Genomic DNA, 22566 nt, shown 5'->3' with positions numbered 1-22566 from the left:
ATCGTTTACACAAACAAGTATCGAAATATTCTGTAACAGGCTATCAGCTAATCTATAAACAGTTATTTTATTACTGGTGGTAGGGCCTCTTGTGAGTCCGCGCGGGTAGGTACCATCACCCCGCCTGTTTCTGCCGTGAAGCAGTAATGCGTTTCGGTTGTAAGGATGGGGCAGCCGTTGTAACTATACTTGAGACCGTTTTTTTTTTTTTTTTTTTTTTTTTTATTGCTTAGGTGGGTGGACGAGCTCACAGCCCACCTGGTGTTAAGTGGTTACTGGAGCCCATAGACGTCTACAACGTAAATGCGCCACCCACCTTGAGATATAAGTTCGAAGGTCTCAAGTATAGTTACAACGGCTGCCCCACTCTTCAAACCGAAACGCATTACTGCTTCACGGCAGAAATAAGCAGGGTGGTGGTACCTACCCGCGCGGACTCTCAAGAGGTCCTACCACCAGTAAAGTAAAGTAAAAGACCTTTGAACTTATCTCAAGGTGGGTGGCGCATTTACGTCGTAGGTGTCTATGGGCTCCAGTATCCACTTAACACCAGGTGGGCTGTGAGCTCGTCCATTTATCTAAGCAATAAAAAAAAATTGTTACCGTACCGAAATTGTTGGGATTATTAGGCTATTTTTTTCCTACCTAATCTGGTAGCCTTGAGAGACTATGCCAGCGTAATCGAGCGAGTAGGTGAGCTCTCGAGGGTCTAACCTGGGGGCGGAGACCTGGGGACTTTGGTAAACGTCAAACATTTGTATTGGAGAGTTGTAATTCTTTCAGTTCCGATTTTGACTGTTTGTTAGGCTATAGATCACCTAGTTTCGTACGGGTTCCATATTAGTATAATACAGGAGAAAATTTTATGTAATATTACTTGTTTCTTGTTTATTATTATTTGAGAAGAGATAAACGGCAGAACGCCGCTGACATGATTCGCGTAAAACGCAAATCTTTGATACATAAATTCGGTTTACGATGCATTTTGATACTTGAGCATCCTTATATACGCAGAACAACCGTGTAATATTAATGAGTTGGACTGTATAACCTCCAATATCGCGGAGTAATGTCGTGTTTTCTAATTAGTATAATTACTTGCGATACCTGTTGAATTTTTTTTATTGCTTAGGATGGTGGACGAGCTCGCGACCCACCTGAGGTTAAGTGGTTACCGGAGCCCATAGACATCCACAACCTAAATTCCGCCACCTACCTTGAGATATGGGTTCTAAGGTTTCAGTTTTTACAGTAAAACCCTAGCTCTACCCTTCAAACCGAAATGCATTACTGCTTCATGGCAGAAATAGGCAGGGTGGTGGTACCTACCTGTGCGGACTCACAAGACATCCTACCCCAGTAAGTAATTACGCAAATTATAATGTTGCGGGTTTGATTTTTATTACACGATGTTATTCCTTCACCGTCGAAGTCAATCGTGAATATTTGATAAGTACGTATTTCATTAGAAAAATTGGCACTTGCCTGCGTGATTCGAACACCGTTGCATCGTTAGATACAAATGCACCGGACGTCTTATCCTTTAGGCCACGACAATTTCAAAGATTCCTTCGATTGTATCAAAGTATTCCTAATGGGAATTAAGATGCAATGGTGTCTTCATTTGTTAAGATGCGTCACTGAGTGTAGTGATTTCTGGTTGTTTTTTCGTCTACCCAATTTAAAAAAAAAACTCAATTAATCAAACATCTGTGTAATCTGTATTCGTGGTAGCGTCGCGGGATGCACGAGACCGGCAGCTGTGGCCCACATTCGTGTGCTATTTTTCGACAGCTCACCCATCCACCTTCTATAATTAGATCTGCGTTGTTTATGGCAGACTGTAAACTAAAATTCGTCCAGTTAAAACGAATGTACGTTCGTCAAATAAATAAAAACGTGTCAGAAGACAATATTTACGTTTTCCTCGAAAAATTCCTCAAGGAATGAGCACGAGGCAAATTTTTAATGTCCCGCTTAAGGTCAGCTCCTTCGTTAAGATTTTACGGAACGTTTTCCTAATTCTAACATGACACAAAAAACCTTTAAAAAATAAATCTACTACAGTTTTTTTTTTCTTTTAACAATTTAAAAATCAGTAACTAAATCAGACAAAGATATCGATGCATATAAGAGCATAAGGTCAAGGAACATACATTACGAACCTTTGGGTGTAATGACCAGCTCGTCGTTCGTACAACGTACATTATTACGAATTGCATTGCAGTATCGAACAGCTGCAAAAACGCAAACACTCTTGTAAAATACCTAAGGCGCTATTTATAGAGTCGTAACAAGTAGAGCTCGTCCATTTGGAAAGTGTCCAACACACGTTATATTATTATCGAGATCGGATTCAACCTTTTGTTGTCTGCGTTATCTTTACTACGAGTATATACAAGTAGGAAGTTTGACTGTTTTGTTAGACTGTCCTCTTAAATTGAATCACCGGTTAGCAAGCAATGAACATCGTCCCTGTTGCTTAAATTTGTACTACACTGATGTTTACCTGTTGATTTTTAAATTGAGATTATATCATTTTTTTGTCTAATAATTTCCAAAATAGATAGCCCGTCTAATTTGTTAGTAATATTATAAAAACATAAATTACGGACAGGTTAATCAACTAATGCATAAAATAAGATGGTTTTGATTTTGTTGTACTATTAGAATTCATCATCATTATGTCTGGCAAACCAGTTAATTGATTATACAATTAATTCTCGTAGTAGTTTTGTTTCGAAATTTTTGTAAAAATTAATTTTAAATACTGCTACCAATGATGGTTGACTCGTTTAGGTTTGATAAGTAACAGATACTGTTTTTGTATGTGCAAATATATTATGTTATCGTAAACTTTCTGAAATATGTGTTTTTTTTTAAACGTGACTAATTTTCAAATAATTTCTTGTCATTTCAATATCAGCGGCGAGACGCTTACTTAAATGAATTGATATGTACACAACTTGCAACAATACGTGAAACTTTTCCGTGTCAGATGCTTTCGTCAAGTAAATATTTGGAATTAGCGACCCGCCCTCGCTTCGGTTCGGAAACTGTAATTTATTATTGATTTCACCACTATTTAATGGATGTTATTATACATATAAACATTCCTCTTCAATCACTCTATCTATTAAAAAAACCGCATCAATATCCGTTGCGTAGTTTTAAAGATTTAAGCATACATAGGGATTTTTTTTTAACGCTGGGGAATCCATTTACGGATACCCGGCCGAGGGGGGTAAGAGACCGGGTTATGTCGGACTCCGGCGGCTCCAGAGAAGAACAGGGAGAAGAAAAAGACCGGGGTCCTCCTTTCTTCCAATTCCTGCCGGGAGACTACGCCTTGAAAAAGGCGCGCGAGGCACTGCACGGCGTCAGCCACGCAAGAGCTACTCCGCAAAACCGACTACCGACTAAACCCCACCGAGCCCCACCACTCCGACTCCACGAAACCCACGGTACCGCACAGTGCGCGCCGAATGCTAGCCGTCGCAGGTACCCGTCCTGATAATAGGACGGGATTCCATCCCCGGGAAAATCCCGCAGGACGACATAGGGATATAGGGACAGAAAAAGCGACTTTGCTTTATACTATGTAGTGAATTGTAGTGATTAGCACGGTCGAATTAGCGTAGATTCCTCGTGCTACCGAGCGAAGAACCTAAACGAATTCCATAAGCGAAAGTTATCTTGATCGGTTACCCACAATACCGTCTGGATTGTGACACGCAACACACTTGTTTTCCTTCGAACCTTACTGTGTCACTAGGTCAATAGCTACGAGCGTACAATTCGCAAGCCGCTCACGAACCCGTTTCTAGTACTGATTAAGAATAGTTTAATAACATTTTACCATACAACATTAAATCAATAATTAAATACGCAATGTTAATAGACGCGATTTTATGTATTGCTTACGAAAACTTAAGTCTGAGCTTGGTCACGAGTTTCCTTTCGAGATGATGATTAAACATACAATTTTATTTAAATATCGTATCGTATAGCGGTCGGTTGAACTATTGTATTGGTTATAACATCAAGAAGCAGAGAAGATATGAAAATAAATGAAAGTCGATCTTTCAGAGCTAGACACTTCACCATTTCTTCTCAAATTCAAATTCAAATTCAAAATCATTTATCTCAACTTAGATGTCAGCATAACACACTTGTTGAATGTCAAAATATAAATAAAAATATTAACTCTACAACCGGTTCCAAAAAGAGCCACAGTTCTGAGAAGAACCGGCGAAACAAACTCAGCGGGTTTTTTCCTTTTTGTTTTTTCTCAAATATTTTCATTTTTTTTAACTAATTAAAAATATTTACAATAAAAGAAAAAACAAGTCAAAAAATACAATTAAAACAATAATGAAAATTAATGAAAAATGAAAATAATCTTCTCATAGTAGATTTCGTATAACATCTGCCCACAGCAATGATGCTGAATTACGACCACGACGCTCTGACAAGAATGATACACGACAAAGGAAGGAGATTTCGTATCTTTCCAACACAGATCAACTGCTGTCAAAAACAATTAACGTCATATAAGTCGCCGATAAAAAATACACAAATTTTATGACATCTTAATATAATATTAGTCCAGAATATAAAATTAATATAAATTTTATATAAAATTAATATAAATTTTATAAAATTAATATAAATTTTATAAAATTAATGTAAATTTTATATAAAATTAGTAAGAGTCTGAGATTCGAATAAATGGGCACGAGAGTATAGGTTCCACCTACTCTTATATTACGAACATAAGATACTTAGACATTATACAAACTAAGACTGGTGGTAGGACCTCAAGTGAGTCTGAACGGGTAGGTACCACCACCCAGCCTCTTTCTGCAGTGAAGCGATAATGCGTTTCGGTTTGAAGGGTGGGGCAGCCGTTGTAACTATACTTGAGACCTTAGAACTTATGTCTCAAGGTCGGCGGCACATTTATGTAGTAGATGTCTATGGGTTCCAGTAACCACTAAGCAATAAAAAATTAAGATAGAGAATAAATAGATAAATGGGTATTTTATCCAAGCCAAATTTTACTGTAACAGAACAATTATATTAGTTTTGACGATTAATATTAATTTGTAAAAATAGGTGTTATCACAAGAAAAATATTGATAACATTGTATGCCAATTTTTTAACATACTCTCTTATTGGCTTGACCTGTATCTATCTCGCAACGTTTATTTCGCCAACTTCAAGAGGTTTGATAAATTTGGAATTTTTATACGTACAAAGGACAATTTTACGTAATTCTTATAATAATACTCGTATATAATTGGACATTATGATTAATTCGACCTAAAATTAATTGATGATACGGAGTTTTTTGGTTTTCAAGCTACGTTCATTTGGTAAATTCTCAACGATGCTTTGTCTTTAATGATATTATTATAATTGTACGCCTAATATTATGCTAACTGCCGTTGTCAGTAAAAGCGACCTACGCAAGTAACATTTAAAAAAATATTCGTCGTGTTCATTCTTAAATTAATCTAACGGAACTTTTACTACATAACTTTATTCCATTTCCCCCTTACGTTTCTATTCTTGAACATCAATGATTTGAATATTCCGTTTAATTACGGTTATATGTTAAGAAATAAAATACGTCAATTATACTTAATAACGTAACTATAATGTATTATATTTTCTAGAGTTTTCGCAAGCCGTAGGCATAATTAAAACTAGTTTTACGGTTTAATCTCGCATTTATTACTTTCATTATATTATTTCGGCATGTATTTAACGCGGCGACAAACTAATCTCGTTTAGGATTTTAAAAATAATTAAAACGGGTAGCAAAAATAATGGGTTAGGCAGCTACAGTAAAATAGCATTTTAAGTATAAAGTAGCAACTTTATATTGTATTCTATTCGCTATATTCGCTTTATTTAAATTTAAATTGGCAGTGATTTTTTGGTGAAGCAACTGAATTTATTGTTAGGCGACAACTTGGCAGCGAATATAAAGTAGAGAATAGGCCTTTATATATTATACAATGAGATTTTTTATAAAATTAACTGAGATGTGAATAAAATATGCACATAGTTATAAAAAACATACTCTTTGCGACATTTTATAAGGTCTAAATAATGCAAATTGCGGCATGCAAAAAATATTATTGGTCTATACTATTATTTTTTTTAACGGTAAACAGTAAAAGGCACAAAAGTAGAACAATTATCTTTATTTATTTATGAAACATTATAAATGAAAGAAGCTATATCAAGGTAGATAAAAAGTACTACAACTAACAAAAAAAGCTATTGCAATATTAGTGCAGGCTTTGATTTAGTAGGGCGCTCACGTTTTCTTTTGAGTCCAATCGGAATCAATTTTGCCTCTAAAGGTGGAGTGGTTAGTTTTAGCCGTATGTATATTTTAAAGAATTGAGGACAAGTCAGATATTAAATTCTTTACTTTAACATTCTGTTTTGCCCAACAATATCCTTCTGTCCATTCTTTTAATTCAATATTATGAGTTTCTGGGAATGAATTTTCATTGATATCATTAGACCACTGTGTAACCATCTCGCTTGCCACAGTAAGGAATCGTGATAAGGGAAAGCGTTCCCGCATCATATTATGATCTTTGATTGACTTGTTGAAAGCTTCCAAAGCATTGTTAGTAGTCGGTGAAGGAGTTGCTGCTGCTCCTAAGAACCAGTTAGGATTTTTAAATCTTCTAATACTTAAAATTGGGACCCGTTTTAATTTTTATAGTTGCTTGAAATTACTGCCCGAAAGTGTATTTTTATATGGTAGCCAATAGTTACTATAATACAATATTTGATATCCCACTGTTAATATTAGCTGCCAAGTCATTATTTTTAATACCTCACATATTATTTCATTTTTCCTGTTTAATATATTTACTATCTTATAGTGGCAGCCGTTATTTAGTTATTATAGATCTTATGTTTTGTAGCTCATTATAATATAATTGTTGCTAAAATATTTAACCACTACCAAATGATTTTTTTTGGAACTATGTAGTTAATCGCCTAATAAGTTGTTAGTCGCCTCATTAATAATTTGCCTATTATTTCTAATGTTTCGAATACTTTTGAGTTTACAGTTACTTCTACAGGTTTTATTGTAATAGAATTGGGTCATGAAATTCAAAATTCAATCTTCATCAATTCTTCATGAGGTACTTGGCTCCTTTTTTTATGATTGAAGGATTACTGGTGGCTCGGAGGCCTTTCCAGTTTCACCAGGACTGGTGGGCGAGCAAAGGCTCAGCCAGGAGGGGTGGGATTTGGTAACAGCTGCCCAAGCGCCTCCGAAGGAGACCTAACAGCTCAAGAGCAGCTGCTTCGCGAATGAATCTACTACCGGATCGGAATCGCGACCCGCTGAGAAACTCAGCGAGCTGATTCATGGGTTAGGTTGCACGGCAAACTCTTTGTCGAGTTCGACGAGTACGGTTAACTTGGCTCCTCTGCAGCATTAAACAGTTCATAATATAATTGGGTACCTTACATTGGCCTACTTCAAGAGTGCTCACGATGTATTAGCACTATTATCACTGATAACCATCCACTGAGTTTCTAGCCGAATCTTCTCAGCGGGTTGCGATTCCGATCCGGTAGTTAATTCAGCGAAACACTGCACTTGCTAGGGCTAGTGTTAGCAATTCTCTCCTAGGTAGAGAAAAACAAAAACTGATAATGACATAAACGAAGTTTATGAAAAAAAAAAAGAGTTTCGTTATATAAAATTAACAGTATTTTTCCTATTATACTCCGATCAATAAGGAAACATTACAATCACATTAACTACTCGAAAAAATTAACGACATTTATAATTTATTATTTAATTACGTACATTTGTTTTCGGCGGTATCGTATATACTGCGTTTTTTTTTTTTTCGAAATTTCACATGCACGATTCACGATTTCACTTAAGTACTTCACAATTAGCAAACTAAAATGTATACTTTTATTTTTATAGACCGAAATTTCCTGTATTCAATTGTTATGTATTACGTTGATTACGTGCGCAATAAACTTACAAAGATGTAACGAGTCTGCTGGCATAGCACAGTAGTACATTTCAAATGCAATTGTGTAAACGAACCAACTGCAAACGAGTTAGTAGTTGCAACATCGGTCACCGGGCCAATGTCGTACGCTATTCACTGGTTTTACTTATATAAGTATGTATAACCTTTTATCGAATAATGAAGTCGATCTTTTTTTGTAACTATTTCCCCATTTTTACTTGGTTTTACAAACAATGTATTGATTGCATAATTTATTAACAGTTGTATTTAAATTGTATGCATAATACGTATGTAAATATGATACAATTAATTAGAAATAAACTAACAAGTCTTTTTTTCGTAATGGACGTTCGGTATCGAGTCTACGCTCTGCCTGATCTTAACACGTCTTATATAATTTAAATAAAAAGTTAAACCTATTTGCCAAGAGTTAACACCTTTCCTATGTTGATTCAACGTATAGACTTATCATGAACAAATTTGGGGTATAAAACCAAGTTTACGATAAATATGAGTCACCGATGTCGAAACCTGTGTGTGTGTGTGTGCAACTTTGTATTCTGAGAAATTCAATAATACGGTGTTTATTATTTGTGTTAGGAATGTATGCATTATAATCCCGACACATAATATCACTTTGAGAAACGACGCATATATTGATCGACAGAAAATAAAAAATAAGGCTAAAAGTGTAATAATAGGTATTCCGAAAATTTTATCTTTCAACAGCTACAAGAAAATGGTTTAAACGTTCATTGCTAGATCTGCTGACGTTGGCATTTTCTAAAATACTTCCATTTACGTAGTATAAAAATATAATTTGGACATCCGTGCTTTTGTATAATAGGCAGCCCTAATACTATTGGGTTAATAACTCGAAAATTTCTGAAAATAATTTAGGAACGACACATTTAAACCAGCGTGCGACAGCCTGTTTATTAATTCGGATTTTAACCTACTTTGTGTTCGATTTGGTACATTTTGAAAACGATAAGCATGTTTCGTGTTCAAATCTTTCAATTACATTCATTAGCCTAAATTGATTTCGTCGTAGATTAAATACGTCTTATTTCTTTTTTTTTTTGTTAGACCGACGATGACAAGAGGTCTATCGAACCCCAGCGGTCGAGTGCAGTGAGTGTGCTTAGTGCGAGTTTTTTTAACATTCTCGATCGCGTAAAAGTTAACTCCAATTTGTATTGAGTTGGAACGTGTGCTTGCGTTTGCCGCTAGGGGCGCTGTTCGAACTGCATACAAATTTGAATAACTTTTACGCGATCGAGAACGTTAAAAAACTCGCACTAAGCACACAGATTGCAACGGATCCAAACGAGCAAAAAAAGATCCACTACAATGGAATATGTTTTAGGAAATCGTGTCTATACATTTTTTTGTTTTCAATGAATAACCCACACACAAAGATAGCTTACGTGATGTTTCCTTATAGAAATAAATTTGGTTATCGATATTAAAATTTATAAATCAATAATAAGACTATTTCTTAAGTAAATTTGTATTTCATTTTTAGATGTTCCGACGTGATATCTACATTCGTTCCTTACGAATGACGAATGGACGTTTCGTGTTGGAGGCCAAGATCCTTATCGGATCGTTGAGCCACTGTAGGAAGTAAATTTATTTTGATTACCGTTGAAAGCATAAGGCACTCGTGAGTGAGTGATCACTGTCGATGACGGACGTTAGTAATGCCATAGACAAGCCGTTGCCTACGTCACGCAGACGAAGCTCAGGGCCTACCGATTATTGAAGGATTTATTGGAGCCCATGGACAAAACAAATTGAGTCCCAAGATACCTTGAGACACGACGTCTAAGTTTCAATTGTATTACGAGTATATAACTTTGCGAAAGTAAAAGATGATATTTCCTACCCACCTATTACCACTAGTAAAAATAATAATCAGTCTACTCATCAGAAGAGTCCTGCACGACGCCCCAACTTTTCTCCAGATACTTTTAATATTTCCCTGTCGTCAGTCAGTCTTCGCTTGTAAGACCATTAAAATAATCAAATCGAGTTAACCACTGTTCGCTTGGTGGTCGCCATTCGACCAAAATCACTAATGACTCAATACTTCATTCATTTTATGTATTACATTTTCGGTTTTGTCTTGGTCATATTTTGATAAAGTAGAAAAAAGTGGCAGGAATCGTGGTCGACAACCGGACGGACGCCAGCATAAATAAACAATTCAAACATTACGTTAAATTTATTGTATTCGTTGGGAGTCAGAGGAGGCATTTAATGTTATCGCCCGGAGATAACGTTAGAGACTTATTGAACCTTGATTGTGGTAATCGCATATCGAACGTTGTACAATAAACTTGCGGAAATAAACGCGTGCCTACTATTTATTATTGTACGCGGAAATAAGAACCATTCGGATAATTCGGAATTTATTTCGACAATAATACAATTGTTTCCATAAGGAAAATTAACCACATAACAAACTTATATCATTTTTATTTATTTATTCACAACTTCATATTCCATAGAACAAACAATGATGAAAATGATGAAGTGGTTACCGGAGCCCATAGACATCCACAATTGAATTTGAATTTGACCCTTCAAACCGAAACGCATTACTATTACTGCTTCACGGCAGAAATAGGCAGGGTGGTGGTACCTACCCGTGCGGACTCACAAGAGGTTCCACCACCAGTAATAATAATAGAAGAGAATAATTTTAAAAGGAGCTAGAACACAAAACGCAAAAATGTTAACGCGGAAGTATAGGTAGGTGAAAGTGGGGTGAAAGCTGCCGCGTGCAACATTTACCTAATAGCAATAGCTGCGCGGAGGCCGGTGCACATTACATCACACGCCACAAAATGTGAAAGTCAATGTTACATTACCCATATTGGTATTTCAAATTTTACTGGAACGATATACCGTCTTCATGACGTGACGCATGAATTGAGTACAATAGATTGATGTCGTATTCATTAAAACCGCTATCAAGCTTAAGCCATATCTATAATTATTTTTATAATTTATAGCACATGTTTTGAAAAATATACATAGACTCGATCAATAAATTTCGGTAAGCCATTTGAAGTTTTTGATGGGAGTTGAGATGGGAATATTCTGTTCCAATCACTAGAGTATAGAATTTTTAACGTGTCCTTAAACGTTGATGTCATTATATGAAATAAGGAATTGTGTCATTGAATTAAAACGATTATAAATCTTTGTCTTTGAATAGATTTCAATTTATTTTCGTAAAATCGTCTATATATTTGTTTGGTCTTTTTATGAGTGAATAAAGTATTAACCAACAGGCGATTAAACGCGATTCTATTCTGTTATTTTAATCTAACATAATTACAAGCGCACTGAAAAGAATAGGCTTAGGTAGACACAAAACTTAAGACTCCCTGTCGTGTATAAACTTTCATGGATATATTGTCGCCTAAATACAAAATATAGGAAAAGCATAGGTTTTTAATTGGGACTGAATTCGACATTTCAAAATAACGATGAAAATAATTTCATTTAGAACTAACATTCGCTAGAACAGCATGACAATCTTTAGTTGAGTAGGTAAACAAAACTGTGAAGACATTGTACTAAATAGAGCGCATAGAGAAAGTGGTCGCAGTTATCGTACAGTACTAAGATAGTCGGTATCTATGTAGGTCGGTGCACGGGAACGAACTAGTGCAAACTGCTCTTATCTTCAACCACTTAATATAGTTTTTCGTTTGTTTACATACTACTTAACGAATTGTTCTACTGATATAACCATCCGATATAATTCTAACCGTATTTTATTCAGATTTAGGGATCGTATATAATATGAGATATCAATTATCTTTTCATGTATATATCAGTGGAATCCTTGACCTAAAATGAAACAAGTGCCACGATAATAAACTAGGACGTTCGCGAAGAATACGTTTACATTTTTACGTCTCATAAATAAGCCGTTCGTGTCATTTGTCATTAAACGAAAAAAGTTTCATAGACAATAATTTGTTTATCTGTATATATTTTTTCAAAACGGAACTACTCTACTCGTAAAACTTCACGTGACTGAATGTCAGTTGATGGCCTCCTTAAATATAAAATAGATCTGTAGAGGTTACTATATTATATACACTAAAATGTATTAGAAGGTTTTTTAAATAATAGAAATAGATATGTTTACTTCGATTAATGAGTGCCTTCCTATGTCGTGTGTCTGCGAGTAGGAAGCGCAAGCCATCCGTGGTCGCGCCTTGACCCAGTTATCACTCATGTATTGTACGTAGGCAACTCAATAACCCACACAGCTCTCACCTCGGCGAAGTTAACGCAATAATTGTAGTTTCTGTTCTTTCAAATAGTTTTAGATTGGTACGATTCAGCTAGAAACGACGACATTTCGTTTATTTATCGAATCCTCCAGACTTAATAGTGGAGGTTAGTTACGTACAAAAATTTATAATTCATACTATTTTCGATAAATTATCCCTTGTCTTCGCGGATAATGGTAGCTAGGTACATTGAGGTAGGGCAAGCAATCTGCTTCTTAGACTTTTTTAACTCATACAAAATTGTCATGATTAAATTATATATTAGAGATATAACTTAAACAAAACACGTTAATATTGTGAGAAATGTTTAAAAATGTCACCTTTTCTAATTTTAGTGAGCATCCACACGAGGCCACAATGCGCGCCAGTCAATTTTCAAAGATGGCGTCCGTATATTCGCGATCTCGATATCTCATTTGTGACCAATTTGTGACCTTGCTCAGCAATTCACAATGACTAATTTGAATGAGTGAAGAAAGAAACTCAACAATGAAATGATCAAACAATAAGTGTTGATGATTATAACGCTTATGTTGTTTCGACATCGCGACCGGTTAGTTTTTTTTTCCTGATTTTCGTATTTTTATAACCGGTCGGGAATCTTAAGTTCAATTGTTGCGATAGTACGTAGTAAATTTTTTTTCTCACCATTATTTAACTAAGTTTGAAAATTTAATGTGTTCAATAACTTGAGCCTTAGATTGAATTCTATTTTTCAATTTAACAAACATATTAAAAAAGTTTATAATTACTTGTTCGTAAAAATTTTCAACATTCTTTATGTACGCATTGTTATTTATAAATTGGCTTCATTTCAATCTGTATTAAAATATCTAGTGACCTAATTTCGGTGTTTGACGAGACATAATTTCACTCAAAGAATTTTTTCAAACTTTTATACTGTTTGGAAGCGTGAATTATATTCGACTTATAAATAATTAACTAAATTTACTTACATTAGCCATTTAGGAATTAGGAATCCAAGCAATCCAATAAACACAAATCACTTAGCTCGTTTAGAGCATAATCATCTACACAAAAGTAACAGATGCCAGCTAACACTTCACTTTACTGTGATTAGATTTTCGATCCAAATGTAGCGTCACAAACACTGAATAAATAAACTTCACAAATATTCCACTAAATGTTGTCTCAATAAAAGAGCAATATTGAGATTACATGGAAACAACACACCATATCTGGGTTCACACCCAATTCCAAGTAGGTACCTGTAACAAGACAAAGCGGTAGTAAGTTTTATGACTTTTCGATGATGATCACGGAAGTTAAATTGATTTTGTGTGATAAAGCACGAACTACTTACTTGAATAGTGTTCGCTTTAAAATGAGCACAAAATTAACTATGACGTAAAGAGGTCTATGCCAACGACACCTTAATACGTGCAAAGAGTTTGACAACTTAACGCTGACTGGCAGGCGGGTGGGTTGCGGAGTGCGGGCCGCGGGCTGGCGCATAGGTGAGGAGCGAAGGAGGGGAGCAGACGGAGGACAGTACAGTGCGAGGGAGGGAGAGCGACTGGTTGACTGGTTGGTTGCTTTTGGTTGGTCGACCTATTAGCTCGACACACACACATCAGCAATGTCAGCACTTGTTCAACAGCTTGATTCTTGAGTTTGAGCAGTTTTTATGTGATATAACCAAACGATAGTTATTTCTAAGAATTCCTTCACTTTTAATATAACAATTTTTTATTTATTAGATTTCGTTGTCATGTGGGTATAATACAAATAATGAGCAAGTCAACCTTCATGGTCCTCTCATGGTCAAACAATTTAACCTGGCCGCATATTGCACGAAGTATCGGTTAGAAAAGTTTAGTGTACATACATTTTATTTAAAAAATGTACGTACTTCTTTTTGATGACGACGGATGGTCGTCAACTTTAACGATCTCGCTACTGATATATTATACTTTTGCGACAGACACGTCTTCCAATGTATTGCCGGAATTATAGTGAAGGTCATCTCATTAATCTAAATTTATCTTTACAACACATTCGGTACTCAGAAAAGCAGAAAATATATATGAAAAAAGATGTATTAGAGAATATTATTCGTAACAAATTTTATATTTTTAACAGTTTACAAAATATTTAAAGATACTACGTCGACGTTATTATTGTTATGATAGTATCATGTGTGTTGGCAGGTTTATAAATTCTTTTCACGTGTTCGTAATGGTTGAAATAAAATTTCCTTATTTTAAATGAAGTCATTATCGGTTAATACCAATTCTATTTTCCGACCTTTGAGACGACAGCTAAACCGCTTCTATGCATCGACAATAAATAAAAATAAATGTGCAGTTTAATCTTCGCGGGGGTAACGCACTTGTTTGGTTCTTAACCTCTCTCGCTCGCACACCAGAGATTTTTTTTCATTCCTTTGCCGAGTCATTGCCTTGCCAGTTTTTATGACAGCGATGTAACTCGTGGCAAAAATTTATAAGACGTTCCTTTCACTACCACGATAACAGAATCAGTTGGGGAAGGATTTTTATAATAAATAATATAATTTATTAGGTAGGTACTTTAAAATACATTTTAATCTAATATTAGATTATAATATTGTATTTAGTTTAGTCATTCTGATTTTATTTGTCTACGGAAACTGTTCATCTATACGGGGCAATGCCCAAATTCGCATGTACACATTTCTAAGGACGAACTTATAAACGGATTTTAACACGATTTTAATCTTCATTTAGCGTGGTATAGTTTTATCTATTTAAGCAGATAAAAAAACCGCTGAACTATACGTAAAATACGCTGTGATCTCTGCGATTTAGTCTACGGAATAGGTAAGTATAACATTATCAATTATTTAGAAAAAGGGTCACAGATGTTATCACAGCTCGTCATAATCACTCTTCAGTAAAAACGCATGCGAATTCAATAAAATCGATATAACAAGGAACTTTTTGCAACGAAATAGTTATGATAAGGTTGGTCTAAGCGTCTACGAACCTCAATCTCAATAGCACGTCGTCGGATAGCTTTGTGAGTAAGCCGGTCAGGCATCTATCACGTATTTCAACATTCTTTCGCTTATTTGCACAGCTAGCGATTTGCGATGGCACCGCGTGAGCACGTTCTTTCGCGTTTCAATCGAGACTGGGACCTGTTCTAGAGAAAGTGACTGTTGAAATACTTTCCAAGCGGCCATAGTTTTAGTTTGCACTGTCCGAAGCGCCACAGCCTCAGTCGGGGTACCTCAATACCGTTACGCGTTTCGCGTAAGGAGGTCGCGCGTTAACTCCAAATCATCATTATCATCGCAAGTCGGTTTGCAGCAGAATTTCACTTGTTTCGACATAATTACGCAATTCTTAGGGAGTATTTTGACTTAATTATTTATCGATTATAGAACAGTTTTAGAAGCTAGGTAGGTAAGATTTGGTAGGCAGCGGCTTGGCTCTGCCCCTGGCATTGCTGAAGTCCATGGGCGACGGTAACCACTCACCATCAGGTGGGCCGTATGCCCGTCTGCCTACAAAGGCAATAAAATAAATAAATAAAGATAATTATTTTGGATGTCAGCATTGGCTATTCACAGAGAAGTGTAGTTTGAAAATGTAATGACCTAAATGTACTCAAGTATTCGAAATTAAATTAAAAACCTTGGAAATTATACTCTTTTTTTTAAAATAATGTTCTGCTAACATGTTCTACTTTAACTATTATACAATGTATTTAAATATAATGTAAGTTAATTGAATATTAGCGTAATACGAGGGGCAGCGTGTAATTCATATAAGATCACGCATTATACTCCACATCATTTACTTAGTTTAAGAATAATGCGAAATTTGTATGTAACATTTAAACTAAATTATTTGGGCGCAACTGTATGCAATGGCATCCGATACCGGTACAAGCGGGTTTCTTTTGTACATAAAAAAAAAAAAACATTCGCACTATTATTAGACAAATATTTAATTTTCGTGTGATTTTAACTAATTAAAAAAACGGAAGGTGAACTATGTTTACCATAATATGAAGGAAACGTATGACATATAGATGAGCCCTCTGACCCAATAAATAGATGGGCCGTCAATATGTTCCTGTTAATAACCTTAAAACAAGTAATGATCGCATTAAAATCCTATTATGTTCTTAATTACCAAATAAAACCTTTCATTATAATAATTTAACTATTATTCCTATTACCCCATTAGAATATAATTAGATAGCAACACTACTTCTCGAAGTAACATGAATAGTAGAAGAATGAGCAATTAAGAAATGTATATTTGTAAATGGGTATTATAATAGGAATGTAAGCGAATGAAATGTCGTCTATAGGCATAAACACCGAGTTTCTCGTCGCATGTTCTCTCAGTGGGTCGCGATTCCGATCCGGTAGTAGATTCAGCGCAGCACTACTCTTGCTAGGGCTAGTATTAGCAATTCTCTCAGGTTGAGCCCGTGAGCTCACGGGTCCGCGTGAAGTTGGAATAGCTTTTAGGCTACCAACGATTAGGTAGGAGAAAAAATAATGGAAATCATCAAGAGAGTCTTGAACTTCATCAGTCCGCTTCTTAAGTCCACTTCTTAAGTTAACTTAACTTTTACGTTAAGTTAACTTTTACGCGATCGAGAAGTTAAAAAACTCGAACTAAACACACAGGACATAATTCTAACACGTGCCACTGAACCGAAGACCGAACCAAAAATACGTTGATTCGTGGCTCGATCTTCGCCATCTGAATATAATAGTCCTCTTTAAAATACATAATCATTTATTCGTAGGATGTGTATATAAGATCAATATTGTCACACACATACACGTCGTACCGATAGGACGAGATGAAAACTTGAACCACTTAACTCATTCACGATTCATTACAACAATAAAATATTAAAAAGAATTATTATATTGCTCATAACAACAAAACGACGATTGATAAAAGCGTTTATCTATAAAATAGCATTCAACGAAACTTCCCTTATCATTATTGCTGTATTCATTTAAAGTTTATCTTCGCAATGATGAATGATAATGACAAAGGTAAACACAGTTCAACAACCCAACATTCTGTCTAATGACAGTACGAAAAATTATATGCATTTTTTTTTTCCAAATGAAAAACAGATATTTAGAGATTGCTATTGTTCCACAATTATATCGCTCTTTTTCTCTCAGATAAAGTTGCCTTTGTGTCACATAGCCTACTTGAATTCAGATGTTGTTTTTTTAGAAACAGGCGACAATTCGCAGTGATTGTATTTATTTTGCGTCCATTGCTCGTTAGCAGTTAGGTTACTGACGGTAAACTATGTCTTTGTCAAATTCTGACTATAACTTCTCATCTTTTTTTCCCTACCTATGCTGATAATGCCTTGAGAGACTATTTCAGCGTCGCCCTAGCGTGAAATGAGCTTTCGGAGCTCAAACCGGAGGCGTTGCTAACACTAGCCCTAGCAAAAGCAGTGCTTCGCAGAATCTACCACCGGATCAGAAACGCGACTCACTGAGAATATCCGCCGAGAAACTCAGTGGGCTGTGTCTATGAGGTAATTTACTCGCCGAGCCCTTCGTCGCAAGCGACGGGTTCGGCCAGGACGGTGACCGGACCGGTCATCTATTATATATATTTTTTACACATTTATATTTTACACATATATATTTTTTGTACAGATTACTAAGTTAAGTATACTTGTAAACATCAATGTTCTTCAAAATCGATCCAATAGTTTTTGCGTGTTGCTCGAATGAGCATTAAAAAAAATCGACACAAAAAATATGATTTCGGGTCAGGTAGGTAATAAACACTGATTCATATATTTTTTGTAATATTTTCAATGTACATTCAAAATTCTGTATATAATATAAATTATACACCTAGCCGAAATATAAATAATTTATAAGGTGATGAGTTTTGACGCACTTGTAGTCCAGCGGGGTCAACTGCATCTTAGATGAGGCGATGATTTGAGTCTCAAGAGATATACATAAATAGTTGGTGAGATATATATGTGGTTAGTGTTTTCGGCAGTCATAAACATAATTATCTCGCGTTTTTCTATTGTCGTCATATTAAAGTTTCATACTGCTTCCGGCGTTTCAATCATCCGTGAACACGAAACATATAAAGTATACGAAAAGTCGGAAATAACATAATTACAGTGAAAAAACACGAGAGTAAACGGCATAAGTAGTTATAAGTTTGTTGGCGGTACTTCGGAATATTTCGCCATATTCACATTCGCCAGCTGTGACAATGAGGACCCGGCGAGCCAATTATTATAGGTTTGCCCGCATAGGCTATTTAAAAACTAGCCTTCGCATATCTATTAACAATGATCCCATATCGCTACCGTCAGCATCTCAAGGTCGTTCATTCATTATACATTAAAGTATAAGTTGAATTTAATTCTTTGTTAAATATTTTAATTAATAATTATATAGGCCTTGTTGTAAGAACATGTTCATTCTACCATAGCCTAAGCGGCTGTTAATACAGTGTTTCGTATCAAAAGTTAAGCCATTGAGTATCATAGTACCCCATAGAGATCGATAAAATATCGTAATACCTTACTAAACAAGTTTCTAGTTACTAGACTCTAGTTCTAGTACCATATTATTAACATGTCGCTTCGTTGAGTGGATAGCGAGCTAATAAACTAAAGAAGGTGTTATTCAAAGCGAGTGATAACAAACTGAATGCACGAGTCTAACTAACCTTGCCGTACTCACGGACGCCTCAATTGGGTCAGTAGGTCAGCGAATTTGCTATTTTTTTTTTTTCGACTACTGCTAGGTTTGTGAATTTTCGATAATCGTTTATAGTAAATTGTATTCACACTTATTGTTGAATAAATTAAAGTTGTAATGACGAATAAATCATAGCTAGATACTGTTGAATGAATCAAGCGGCTGTAACTGTAAATGTTCTTAACTTGTCCATATTTGTAACCTAGATAAAGACGTCATTGCAGTACAATATACTTTAATTGTTGTTTACATATTATGCAATCGATGTGACGTTCTTTTTTTTTAAGCAATGAACTCGAAAAAGAAATAAATTGTGTAAAAGATTATTGATAGCAACGCGTCAAATTGTCTTAATTGTTGAATATAATATTTAAAAAGACGCTAAATCGTGCGTATTTCTGTAAGGCTTGTAACTTCAGCTAGTCTTTAAAAATCAATAATTATTAGAGGAATTTGTACTTAATTATTTGTATTAAATATATTTATGTTCTATTCAAGATTATAATATAATACTAGCTGTGCCGTACCCGTCCGCTTCGCTGGCCATTTAAGATTAACATTATTATTTCTCATCATTAACGCCCCCGCAACTGGTGTAGGGATTTCAACACTCATATAAATATTAGCCTATCCATTAAGTGCATGTATTTTCTACATGGATACCAAGTTTCAAGTCAATCGGATGCGTGGTTCAGTAGTTATAAGGAAACATCCGTAAAAACTAGTGTAGATTAATATATTAGTATAGATATGTGATTTAATAACTAAAAGAAAGCTTAAATAGCAATTAATTTAATATTTTTTTCATCCTGTTGATACTGATCAGGAATATTAGAGCGAAGCTATAAAATTATTGTCGTGTCGTCGGGTCTTGATGCGTGTGCAAATTTTCAAGTTAATCTAACGTCTTCAAGTTGAAACAAGTGACGTTCAAAGATTCAGTTCTATACAAACAAGCATACATATATGTGTAAAGCCGATAAAAGCGCGTTATAGAAATGTAAGTTGTTCTAAAATTTCTCTCTAGAGTTCGGTCCCTTCCAATCGCGCACCCGACATTATCTGTGCTCGCAGGTAGTTGACCTGCCCATGGGGTTGCGGGCCGCTTAAACGTAAGACACAATCTTTTCTTTGACAGATAACAAAAACCTGTTCCCAACACAACAGAAAAGAAACGTACATATATTTATTTATTGCTTTTATCCGAGGATGACATTGGAATCGATTTAGACTTTACGTAATTTACATTTTGTACATTAAGTTCTTGTTTTTTTTTTTTGGATCGAATCTATATAAGATATTTTTGTTATTCCTCAGTGACGTGTGTGAGTTACGTCAAATTGGCGCTCGGCCACCCATAATTTTAATTTTCTCATATTACATAATGCCGTTGTATGGCAATTCAGCCAACCAACCAACTCAGCCAATTTCAACAGTGAAATCCCAAATGGTTTCCGAGTAAAATGCTAAAGTGACACCGATTGCCAGAAGGACTAGACAAAACTATAAATTGTTTTTTTTTTTATTGTTCATGGATTCTAAAAATGAAATATATTTTTAAAATGATATAGAAAGGAGGTTCTCAATTCTAAGCGTGGGATTCTAAGGTTTATTATTATTACCCAGTAACAAACAAAACGCATTATCAGTAAATTGTGATTTAATATCTAATTTCGCTATTAAACATTAAACAGTCTAGACGCAGCCCACGCCTCGAAACTTAAGAAGAAACGCCAACACATAGATCAAATTTATTTTATTTCAACCTTTTTAGATCATTTTAATAAACATTTGAATAGAGTGCGTGAAAGAAGATTTACGAGAGTGCATAGATGACTGAAAGCAAAAAAGAAGGTCCACCGACCTCTTAAAGTGAGATAAAGACAAGAAGAAGAAGATCCTTATGCACGAATCTATTCACAATTGTAAGATTCTAGTAGCTTTATTCTAAATTATTTACTATCAAAATATAGACCTATCGCTAATTATGCTTGAGAAACTCACAATTAAAAGTATTTTTACCGTTTCAATTATGTCACGCGACTCGTGAATACTTACAAAGGCACATAACAATCGTAAGTTTTATTGTAGTAACCAATCATAAGTTGTATGTAAGTATTGTTTTATATTTATAATAATAGATTATTTTTGTAGTCTTTCATCTATCATCTTTTAATTTAATTTTTGTCTTTATTTCTTTTTTTTACTGTAATTTATACCACGTTTTTAATCTGTGCACACGTACCTAGCCTTGAATCTCGCAATGCATCCACTTTGAACAACATCAGCTGAGCCACCTCCTTTTACGTTTTTTTCTTTTCTTTTATTTATTTACGTGTAATAATATTAATCTTTGTGAAAGGCAATAAATTATTTTATTATTATTCGGCTATATTTATTTAAAATCTTATTATTATTAAAACCGGTCCGTTTTCAACTCAAACTTTCCAGGATCGCCCGCTCGGCCAATATTAAGACTTTCTGAAAGTTTCATCCAAATAGATAGAGCCGTTTCGAATCTTGAGGGAACATTTACACATTGACTATAGTACATACATACAGGAGACAGCAATGTCAATGTTTTGCTAAAGTCAAACTTTTGATTTGAGTATTTTTACTTTTTTTTTTCTACCTGTGCTGATAGCCTTGAAAGGCTATTGCAGCTTCACTATCGTGTGTAGATGAGTTCACGGGGCTCAAACCGGAGTGTTGCTAACACTGACCCTAGTAAGAGCAGTGCTTTGCAGAATCTACCACCGGATCGGAAACGCGACCCACTGAGAAGATCCGGCGAGAAACTCAGTGGGCTGTGTCTATGGGTTATTTTTACAAATTCTAATAGTTGTCGTATGTAGATTATCACAGAAGATATTTGTTGATTTTGTTTAGTGAGTACTCGGGTTGATTCCCGTAGTTTACGATGCGACGCGTGATCGCATGTTAAGCCTTGTTCGGACTAGGCGAGTATTTTAGTCGAGTACCGAGTAATTTAGTGGCTAAATAAACTACTCGCTACTCGCCCGAAAAAATAGAACAAAATGGACTGATTTGACTAAATTATTTACTAACCTACTCGACTAAATTTTTGGTGCTCAGACATATTTAGCTACTAAATTACTCGACTAAAATACTCGCCTAGTCCGAACGAAGCTTTACGGACGTCGACAAAGATATCCGTTGTATTACTAATTTTTTTTTGTGAGTCGTTCTAACGAACGCACAGATGTTGTGGAAGCCGAAGGTCGCACACAATGTTGTGGTACATTTAAATCAACGAAAGAACGCTATGTATTGTTCGTCTAAATTATATGACACTTGTGAATTACAAATAAGGTATTCGTAACACGTGGCGGTAACACACATGTTGCATGTACACGTGTTTTTTTTTTTTTTTTGGAAAGTAAGTAGATTTTTCATGTCGATTCAACGTGTCCGCATTGTGTGCCAATTCACAAGCTATTATTTCGT

General features: G+C 35.2%; 1 protein-coding gene across 3 annotated transcripts in view; it reads right to left on the bottom strand.

The window, feature by feature from the left end:
- Positions 1 to 22566, bottom strand: part of LOC114242137 (uncharacterized) — a 62675-nt gene that overhangs the window by 21357 nt on the left and 18752 nt on the right. The window contains exons 1-2 of one of the 3 annotated variants that reach the window (XM_028173181.2): positions 13684 to 13898; positions 13316 to 13588 (exon numbers count right to left, since the gene is read on the bottom strand). The exons of 1 other annotated variant lie outside the window; for it this stretch is intronic. The gene's annotated coding sequence lies outside the window, so the exon portion shown is untranslated. Of the gene's footprint in view, positions 1 to 13315; positions 13589 to 13683; positions 13899 to 22566 lie in introns of those variants that run through there. One more of the 3 variants, XM_028173180.2, reaches the window with a different exon arrangement.

This window comes from Bombyx mandarina, chromosome 09 (genome assembly GCF_030267445.1).
Source record: "Bombyx mandarina strain Sakado chromosome 09, ASM3026744v2".
Classification (NCBI taxonomy): domain Eukaryota; kingdom Metazoa; phylum Arthropoda; class Insecta; order Lepidoptera; family Bombycidae; genus Bombyx; species Bombyx mandarina.
Note: the sequence above shows the minus strand (reverse complement) of the source record. Positions and strands in the feature narration are given on the sequence as shown.